This window comes from Poromitra crassiceps (genome assembly GCF_964638095.1).
Source record: "Poromitra crassiceps genome assembly, contig: HAP1_SCAFFOLD_224, whole genome shotgun sequence".
In the NCBI taxonomy this organism is placed as follows: Eukaryota; Metazoa; Chordata; class Actinopteri; order Beryciformes; family Melamphaidae; genus Poromitra; species Poromitra crassiceps.
In genome coordinates, this window is record NW_028152167.1 from 97,920 (window position 1) to 109,378 (window position 11,459).

An 11,459-nucleotide genomic window follows, 5' to 3' on the forward strand; every position below is an offset into this window, starting at 1 on the left:
AATGGGAATGTTACTGGGAATCCAAAAGAAATTAATGATTGTTTCAAACTTTACTACTCTTCACTGTATACATCGGAATCCCCTGATGATCTAACCATGATAGATCGGTTTTTATCAACTGTGAATCTACCGAAACTGACACAGGTGGACCAGGAGGAGATAAACTGTCCCCTTACTCAAAAAGAAATTGAAAAAGCCATCTCCTCACTGCAATCTAATAGATCACCAGGTGAAGACGGCTTTCCACCTGAATTCTATAAATTGTTTAAAGATCTGCTTATCCCCCTTTTTATGGATGTTATAACCCTGGCAAGTGAAACACAATCACTACCTGATTCCTTTTCCACTGCCTTAATAACTGTTATTCACAAGAAAAATAAGGACCCCCAAAAATGTACTTCTTATAGGCCAATTAGTCTCCTTAATGCAGACTTTAAAATCATTTCCAAAGCTTTAACAAGTAGATTAAATGAGTTCCTCCCCAAACTTATCAACCAAGATCAAACTGGCTTCATACACAATCGGCTCTCGACTGACAATCTCCGTAGACTCTTCAATATTATTCATACAGCGAATACCAGAAACGAGCCCAGTATTGCTATAGCACTAGATGCTGAAAAGGCCTTCGACCGCCTAGAATGGCCATATCTGATGAAGGTCTTAGACAAATTTGGTTTCAGCACATCTTTCACTAACTGGGTGAAACCTCTATATTATAAACCCCAAGCAAAGATAATCACAAACGGTATAACATCAACCCCCATTATGCTACAAAGAAGCAGCAGGCAGGGTTGTCCCCTTTCCGCCGGACTCTTCGTCCTGTCACTCGAACCACTGGCGCAAGCTGTGAGACAAGACCCAGATATAAAAGGCTTTCAAGTAGGTCAACAAAGTCACAAAATTAGTTTATTTGCAGATGACATAATTTTATTTCTAACAGACCCACCCCGATCTCTCATCAAATTACAAAATCTTTTGAACAATTACAGCATAATATCTGGTTATAAGGTGAATTATGAAAAGAGTGAAATAATATCTTTGACTGAATTTGATCATGGAGACCTGTGTCAGTCAGGGCCTTTTAAGTATGTTAAAAAAATTACATATCTGGGTATACAGGTGGATAATAGTTTGAAGAATATATTGCAACTTAACTATCCTGTGTTGATCAAAAAAATTGAAGGTGATCTAAACAGGTGGACAGACTTACCTTTGACCCTACTTGGCAGGGTCAATTGTATAAAGATGAACATTTTACCGAGGATAATGTATCTATTTCAGTCGCTCCCTATCCCTCTTCCCAATAGTATTTTTAAAACTCTCAATAAATTTGTAAGTGAATTCATTTGGAAATGTAAAGTACCGAGGGTGAGCTTGGAGAGACTAACATGGGATTTCAAGATGGGTGGCCTTCGACTTCCCAACTTTAAATTTTATTATTTGGCATCACAAATTAGATTTCTCTCATCTTTTTTTGAATGTGACTATGCCCCCTCCTGGACACAAATTGAATTACATTATATTGATGAAGAGGTAGGAACTGATCTCATTTATAAATGGAACCCTAAAAGTATTACTAGTAAAACAAAAAACCCACTTACTGTCCACCTGGTTAGAACATGGTACGAAATGCATAGAATTCTTGGAGTAAGGATTGACTTGTCTCCCAAAACACCTTTGTGGAAAAACAAACTTATACCAATGATCTCTGATAATATTTTTTTTAAGTTTTGGTATGACAAGGGAATAAGATGTCTTGAACACTGTTATGATAATCATATCCTCATGTCATTTGATCAGATAAAAATGAAATATGGTTTATCCAACAAACATTTTTTTTGTTATTTGCAATTAAGAACCTTTATGAAAAAAACTTTGGGTGAACAAATGTCATTATGTGATTTGACAAAGTTGGAGGAGGTGTTTCATAATGACAAAGGTTCAGAACGATTTATTAGTAGGGTATATTCCATAATGATTGATCATTATCCAAAACAAAACATACATCGATCAAGAGAGAGATGGGAAACTGAACTAGGCACCACTATAGATAAAGACCTCTGGTCTGATCTATGTCAGAACAGCATGTTTGCTACTGTAAATGCCAGATTCAGGCTCATCAACTACAATTTTCTTCACCAACTCTACCTCACCCCTCATAAACTACACCGTTATAATTTCACAATTTCAAACCTGTGTTTTCGGTGCGGTATTGATGAGGGCACAATGTTACATTGCACATGGCAGTGTGTTAAAGTCACAACATTTTGGAGTGACTTATGTGATACGTTAACTAAAATTACAAACACCTCAATCCCATTCGACCCAGAGCTCTGTCTCTTGGGAAATGTATCAAACTTGAAGCTAAGTCAAAATACTAGAAAATTCATTGACATAGCCCTTGCTGTCTCTAGAAAGTGCATTGCCCTAACCTGGAAATCGGATTCCCCTCTCTCTATATCAAAATGGATAACAGAGATGACTAACTGTATTTCTTTAGAGAAAATTATGTATGTTCTGAAAAACAGACTTGATGTATTTCTAAGTATTTGGCAACCTTTTATTGAGTACATGAAAATACTAACTCTACCAACTGTGAACTTGCTATGACTTCTGAACTGGTTCCACTATACATTAGGTCAATAACACTTAAAAAAAAAAAAAAAAAAAAAAAAAAAACTTGGTTGAGATACCTCACCGTACTTCATGAAACATTATTATTATTATTTTTATTTTCCTTTTCTTTTTAGTAATTTCTATTACTGCTTTTTCTTTTCTGTCTTTAATGGGAATGAGTTGCATTATGTGTTGTTGTTTTTTGTCTACATGAAAACTTTAAAAAATAAAATATAAAAAAAAAAAAAAAAAAAAGGCAGGTCAACAGAAATGAAAGTCGACACAGGAGCAAAATGCAAAATGCAACGTTATGTCACAAGAGACGTTCAAACATGTGGCTGACGGCGAGCAACTTGTAAAGCAGAGGAAAGCTACAAACCTTGTTGCTTTATGGTGGAACCAGAATTGAAACACACCACACATGAAGAAGAGTTTACACTATATAATTCAATGACGAGTGAGAATAGATCCTTTTCACGTGGGCCATTTTGTGTGAAAAAGGCAGAATAAACACAGGTGCAAGCAAAACACTAATGAGGGTTTCCAAATTCCAATGGAAGTTTGAAACCCTCATTAGTGTTTTGCTTGCACCTGTGTTTACCCTGCCTTTTCCACACAAAATGGACCCCGTGAGAAGGGTCTATGAGAGGGCATCTAAAATCTGTCTGACGTCACAGTCTGCAATATCAAAATGGTTTCTGACTGAAGAGCGACATGTGACAAGAAGTTCTTCCATTTTACTATAGCAAGAGATGATATAGCCTCAACGCATTGAGGCTAACTGACAGCAAACTCACAGGAGTCCATCAACAGTCACTTCAGACTGAGCTTGAACCACAATCAACTAGTTTCCTTTGGAAATTTTGTAGCCTTTTGGGGGAATTTGAGCGCGCGCCCATTGTTCTAATTGTGTTCACTGTAATGCTATGATCAGATGTGAGTTTCTTATACATCCACACTGGAAAAAGTTTTTTTTCTTTTTTTCTCAAGAGTAGGATTTATTCTAAAACCAACATTTTGTTGTCTATCTTTTAGAGAGAGACAGAGAGAAAGTCTCGTTTTTGCTTATTGCTTATATTATATTAATATTTTATTCTATTCTATCTTATTCTATTATATTCTATTCTTTTTTGCTTTGTTTTGTTTTTCACTCTCTTCTGAAGATTTCAAAATAACAACGGTTATTTACAGATTCTGTGAATTTTTGTTAATATACTGTAATTGCTCACTATTTTGCACTATCACCATTTAACTGCCTGTTTATTACAGTTCTGTTATTATTCTGAATAGATTCTGGTCAACAATGGTCTTCTATTGTACTCTATACTATCACATTCCATTTAATTTTCTTTTATCTTCCTCTTTGAATATCTTCAGATTTGGTGATTTATGTTACTGGGTAACAAAATGTCTTGTTTTCTGTTTTTGATTCTTTGTAACTGCTAAGTGTTGCTAATGTATGCTTTGGCAATGTAAGATGCACCTTATCATGCCAATAAAGCCCTTTGAATTGAATTGAGAGAGAGAAGACAGACTGCTTATTCTCCTCTGTCAGTTCTAGGTGTGTTCATTTGATAGTCTAAATAAGCAAAAAGGCTAATAGTTTTAACAGTGTTAACAGTCTCATTAAAGAGTCAAGTTAGAGTAAAAGTGTCAGTAAAGTACTGTTACAATAGCCTACCTTCAGCTGGAGAAAATAATCTGCGCCACACCGAACAAGGAAATGGTGAGAGAGCGAGAGAGAGAGAGAGAGAGCGAGAGCGAGAGAGAGAGAGACAGAGAGAGAGAGAGAGAGAGAGACTAGCGAAAGGTTTGTGAACGGTTGTGACAGGAAAAGGATATGGGACACAACCACAAGCTTAGGGTGCGCCCTCTGCACATCTTGTACATAGACACATATTAGCCTTAACCTTGCTTGCAAGATGAATAACCTCACAAGATCAAAAGAGATTCTCTCGACGTTTAGTGAAATGTGGAGCTAAACCGTCCATCTGGCAGTGTCAGGTTAACATAGCCTAGGCTACTGTACAGATATCTTCAACTCCTTTTATCCTATTTTTAAACTTTTAAACTTTTGTCACCTAGCCTATGTAGCCTACATATTTGTTTGCAAGACCGAAATGTTTACATATCTCTCTATTATAACAGGCTAACATTATAGTTTATATTATTGTTATTATTGTTACTGTTATAGTTTTGTGCTAACCTTTCGGTTATAAATTGTGTTACTTTTTGTTTTGTTGCACACTTGCTTTGGCAATGTAAACTTATGTTCTCCATGCCAATAAAGCCTTTTGAATTTAATTGAATTGAATTGAGAGACTAGCGTCAAATGAGCAGGATTGTTTAGCTCCAGCAGGAATTTCAGTTCCGGTTTAGTGATTCTGCCTTCAAAGTAAAAGCATGATAAAGTTAGTAGAGAGAGAGATCGAGAGCGAGAGACAGAGCGAGAGAGAGAGAGAGCGAGGTGGAGACAGAGCTGCACTTCCTGTTACACTGAACATTAGACCCATGGGATCAGTGGCCATCTTGGATTTGAGGTCAAATCTTACTTCCCTTCCCTCCACATCTGAAAATAAGCATTATGGTATTCAATAACTATGTGAGAAATGTCATGCTTCTCTAAAAAAAAACTGTGCAAAATTATTGTGGTTATCCACTGTACTATTTTTATTTACCTTCAACTACCAACCAACTCTTTTTTGTGGCAATTTCACCTCCATATTTGCAACAGTCAAATGTTTAGCTGAGCATCGATTGCATCTCAGCCTGTCCTGGAGGAGGGTCCCCAGTTGGGCTCTATGTTTGGCCTCTAAGCTGCATCGGCCCTCACAAGGTTCCTCCTCTCCTTTAAGGTGAGGCAATCCAGGGGCTATAAATTCACAGGTGGAAAGGTTAGGCTGCAGATTAGCCGTGATCGTATAGTGTTCAGGCTAAGATTAGACTAGATTAGACTAGGTCAGGACAGGGCAGACTAGGCGGTAGATTAGTTAGATTTCTTCTGTGCTAGTTAGTTCTGGTTAAGGTTAGACTAGTCAGAATGTCTACAGCTGACTGATTGAGTAGCAGCTGTGCCAAAGGGCGATAATCCAGTACTATCGTTTGTCGTCTATTCAGTGGCATCATAACGCCAGGTAATTATAATATATGATAATACGATAATTGGAGTACCAAATTTTAATTTTGCTTAATATATGACCCATATTGTGATATAGGCTACATTATGTTTCTAAACTGACCCCTGTGACTATTCGTGATACTGATTTCAACCATATCGCCCAGCCCCAGACAGTATACCCTGTCTATAATATACCCTGTCTATTCTGCTCTCTCACAGCTGTATTTATCTATGTGTTTGCCAGTGTAGGAATTTAGCCAGGGGCCACACACACCCACACACACACACACACACACACACACACACACACACACACACAGATGCGCACGCACGCACGCACACGCACACACACACACACACAGGGCAAAAATGCCCCCAAGAAATCTCAGATTAATTCCCCTAAAAAACATGATCATGAGGCAAAACTTGCCCCCAATATTTTGATAATTGTATTTTCATTCAATAGATTTAAATCCCATCTGTATCACACACTCAGCACCTGCAAGCTGGATGCCAGAAGACAACGATGAAGAACACACACACAAACAGCGCTGTTGTTCACACTACACTTTAGCAACTTTACGCATTAATTATTATTTTTAAAGTGCCCCCAAAATGTTGTTAAAGCCCCCAATTTTTAGACCGTGAGGGCAAAAGTTGCCCCCAATATATTTCTTTAGAGAGTGAGAAGACAGACGCTGCTTATTCTCCTCTGTCAGTTCTGGGTGTGTTCATGTGATATGAGGGTGTGGCCTCATAACTTCGTGTCTAGTCTAGTCTAACATCATAATGGTCTACCTGAAAGAGTACTACTGTCTGTCCACTAGATGGAGACATTAACCACATCATCTACAGTGAAGTAAACTGCAGAGCAGCACACAATAATGCATGGAGGAGTAATTTAGATGTTATATCATTATATTATATACTATATGTAGATGATTTGATAATCGCATGTCATGTTTGTCTACTGTGGGCCACCGTAGTGTTTACATGCTAAGCCTATCAGCGTGCCTCTAGCCCGGTGTGTGTCTGAGTACCGGTAGCGTGTAGCCAGTTCGATATCACATGCCAATGTATCTGCACGCAACTCTCGCTATTAAAACTAGTAATCAGTTCACAGTGTGATCCTTGACTCACACACCACACATGAAGAAGAGTTTACATGGTGTCAGAATTAGGTACGAACTCATCGCCTGTGTGAGTATTTTTTTCGCCTGACAACCTGTTTATTTTTGCCGAGGAGAGACGAGACGATTGTCAGACAACATGGCGGACGGCTTTCGCAGACTGGACCCCGTTGTTTTTGATGAAAACGTTGCAGAAAGCTGGCGAAACTTCGAGAGGGAGTATGATATTTTTGTTGCAGCATCACATTATGACAAGCCTGCGAAGACAAAGGCTTATATACTCCTTAACCTCGCTGGACCAGAAGCAGTTGAGCGGGAGTGTTCATTTGTTTATGCAGCGGAGGTGCGTGCACCCGGGGACGGCGGAGCAGTGCTTGCCCGTGCGGAGTCCAGGGAGGACCCGGAGTGTTTGAAGAGGAAGTTTCGAGAGATCTGCAATCCCCAAAGCAACAGGACAATGGAAAGACACAAATTCCACTCGAGAAACCAGAAGCAAGGTATCGAGTCATTTTTCAGTGATCTGAAGATGAAAGCAAAAGGTTGCCACTTTGGAGATTTGACTGACGAGCTAATCTGTGACCGGATTGTGTGTGGCATTATTAGTGACTCTTTAAGAAAATCTCTGCTGAGAGATAGTGAACTAACACTTGCCAAAGCAATCTCACTCTGTCGAATCCATGAGATGACAGAAGACACACAAGCCACCAGTGTCGATGCAGTGAGGCCATTTCAAGGCAGAAAGCACCAGTCAAAACCACAGCCATTCTCCCAGGCCATCACAAGATGCAACAACTGTGGAGGTAGTCATGCTGCTAAGCGGGAAAAGTGTCCAGCTTTCGGACAACAGTGTCATAATTGCAACAAGCTAAACCACTACAAGAGCTGCTGCAAGTCTAAACCACGCAGCCAAAGCAGTACAAACAGAAAGCCTTACAGACAGTCTGTGCATGAAGTGACAGTGGAGCAGCCCACATATGAAGATTAAACGTTTTATGTGGACGGTGTCGAGGTCGATAACTGTGTTGACTGTGTCAATTCATATGCAAATGAGAAGGACCAAGGATTCGTCACAATACATATAAATGGCAAGTCAACAGAAATGAAAGTGGACACATCAGGAGCAAAATGCAACGTTATGTCACAAGAGACGTTCAAACATGTGGCTGACGGCGAGCAGCTTGTAAAGCAGAGGAAAGCTACAAACCTCGTTGCTTATGGTGGAACCAGAATTGAAACACACCACACATGAAGAAGAGTTTACACTATATAATTCAATGACGAGTGAGAATAGACCCTTTTCACGTGGGCCATTTTGTGTGAAAAAGGCAGAATAAACACAGGTGCCAGCAAAACACTAATGAGGGTTTCCAAATTCCAATCAAGAAGTTTGAAACCCTCATTAGTGTTTTGCTTGCACCTGTGTTTACCCTGCCTTTTCCACACAAAATGGGCCCCGTGAGAAGGGTCTATGAGAGTGCATCTAAAATCTGTCTGACGTCACAGTCTGCAATATCAAAATGGTGTCTGACTGAAGAGCGACATGTGACAAGAAGTTCTTCCATTTTACTATAGCAAGAGATGATATAGCCTCAACGCATTGAGGCTAACTGACAGCAAACTCACAGGAGTCCATCAACAGTCACTTCAGACTGAGCTTGAACCACAATCAACTAGTTTCCTAGCACGAGCGCATTGTTCTAATTGTGTTCACTGTAATGCTATGATCAGATGTGAGTTTCCACACTGGAAAAAAAGAAAGAAGAGAAGACAGACTGCTTATTCTCCTCTGTCAGTTCTAGGTGTGTTCATTTGATAGTCTAAATAAGCAAAAAGGCTAACAGTTTTAACAGTGTTAACAGTCTCATTAAAGAGTCAAGTTAGAGTAAAAGTGTCAGTAAAGTACTGTTACAATAGCCTACCTTCAGCTGGAGAAAATAATCTGCGCCACACCGAACAAGGAAATGATGAACTCGGAGGGCGGAGAGAGAGAGAGAGAGAGAGACTAGCGAAAGGTTTATGAGCGGTTGTGACAGGAAAAGGATATGGGACACAACCACAAGCTTAGGGTCCGCCCTCTGCACATCTTGTACATCAGCCTTAACCTTGCTTGCAAGATGAATAACCTCGCGAGATCAAAAGAGATTCTCTCAACGTTTAGTGAAATGTGGAGCTAAACCGTCCATCTGGCAGCGTCAGGTTAACATAGCCTAGGGCTAGGCTACTGTACAGATATCTTCAACTCCTTTTATCCTATTTTTAAACTTTTAAACTTTTGTCACCTAGCCTATGTACATATTTGTTTGCAAGACCGAAATGTTTACATATCTCTCTATTATAACAGGCTAACATTATAGTTTATATTATTGTTATTATTGTTACTATTATAGTTTTGTGCTAACCTTTCGGTTATAAATTGTGTTACTTTTTGTTTTGTTGCACACTTGCTTTGGCAATGTAAACTTATGTTCTCCATGCCAATAAAGCCTTTTGAATTGAATTGAATTGAATTGAGAGACTAGTGTCAAATGAGTAAAAGCTTCAAAGTAAAAGCATGATAAAGTTAGTAGAGAGAGAGATCGAGAGACAGAGCGCGTGCGCGAGAGAGAGAGAGAGACTAGCGTCAAATGAGCAGGATTGTTTTGCTTCAGCAGGAATTGTACTTCTGGTTTAGTGATTTTGCCTTCAAAGTAAAAGCATGATAAAGATTTTTTTTTTTTTACCATAAAAATTTAAGTAGAAATTGAACTATGTCCAACATAATGAACATAAGAACACTAAGATAAACCTCTAGTTTAATGTTTGAATGAAAATAGACCTACAAAGGAGACGGTGTGTTATTTGTTGAAATGCTTTCTACACTAATAACAACATTTTGGCAAGTGTAAAACAAATTAAATCACAATTATATGGTCGATTCATAGTATAGGACGAATCAGCGTGACGTCACTTGCCACCCAGAAATGCGGAACCCCATGGCAGTTAATAGTATGAGTTGTGCCAAACAAACATTAAAGGAAGACTCCGCCCATTTTCAACCAGCTTTGTATCATTAGAACATCAGTAGTAGCCTATATCAGAAAACTGTAAACGGTTTTGAAGTCTGTCATTTAATTTGACAGTTATTGAGTGTTAAAGTGTGGACCAGTGACATCACTGGTCCACACTAACTCAAATTAATTACTCATTAACTCAAATCAACTCTCAATAACTGTCAAACTATTCATCATTCATCTAGTTTGACAGTTATTGAGAGTTGATTTGAGTTAATGAGTTATTAATTTGAGTTAGTGTGGACCAGTGATGTCACTGGTCCACACTTTAACACTCAATAACTGTCAAATTTAATGACAGACTTCAAAACCGTTTACAGTTTTCTGATATACTACTGATGTTCTAATGATACAAAGCTGGTTGAAAATGGGCGGAGTGTTCCTTTAATATCTCAAAAACTATAGTGGGCATAGTGGGTAGGCTATATTAATGCATGGTCAGTGCATGGTCAGTGTCAGACGCTCTGACCATGGTCCGGATCACTTAGTGTGTGGTCGGTCAGGTGGTCAGTGTGGTCTGTCACGTGGTCCGTCAGTGTTCCTTCTTGTCTTAATGCATGGTCAGTGTACAGACGCACTGACCATGGTCCGGACCACTTGATGTGTCATATAGAGATTATAGAGATTGGAAACATCTTGATAGATAACATTATTACATTCCCTCAAATAAGTCGTCAAACGACTGTTATTTCTTTGTGACAAGCAACTTTTTTTCACAGAGTTTGATGAAGAAATGCGCAGAGCACGAGCGCCGCCCGCAGGCAGACCCTCGGCCAAGTAGGCTACATTACCCAGCTGCATCAGTCACGTTCTACACCGGACCTTGCACCCATAATCATTTGACAGCCGGGCTTCAAAAATAAGGTGGATAAAAAGTAAAAATGTAAAAAAAAAAGACATTCATGAGTGAAACAACAACAACACTGGCAGGTGTTGGACGGCCGGCGGACAGGAGAGACATCGCCGCCCTCTGGGATACCAATCAACCAGCCAGACAACCAACCAACCAACCACACAGCGAGCCAGTCAGCCAATCAGTAGGTCAGTCAGGCGGGCAGAGAGAGTCAGACAAAACCCAAAACAAAGATGGCCACCACCACAGGAAGCCGCGTTTTGGAACGGTTTGGTGTTTTTTGATTGAGTTAGCGGGACAGGAAGGAAGGAGCAAGAGACACAGAGGGACAAGTGTTACCAAAGGTTACCATGGTTCACCAAACGTTACCAAGGGTTACCATTCATTACCAATATGTTTACCAACTGTTGCGGCTAATGGTGATCACAAAAAAAGTCATTAAGCCACGGCAGGCTAAGCACAGGAGAAAGTCTGTGACGCGCACAAATGATTCACGTCCACTTCCAAGGCTCCGTTTTAACACTCTTTATTTATATCAAAAGCTGCACAACTGAATCCAATAGACAGCTGCTTCCAATCGCCTTGCAAAAATAGAGAGAGAGGATTAATAGGCAGTAAACTCAGACGTATAATCCATAAGCGAAGCGGTCAACAGAAAGTATCCTCCCGTGACTCACCCTACCCCAGTTACC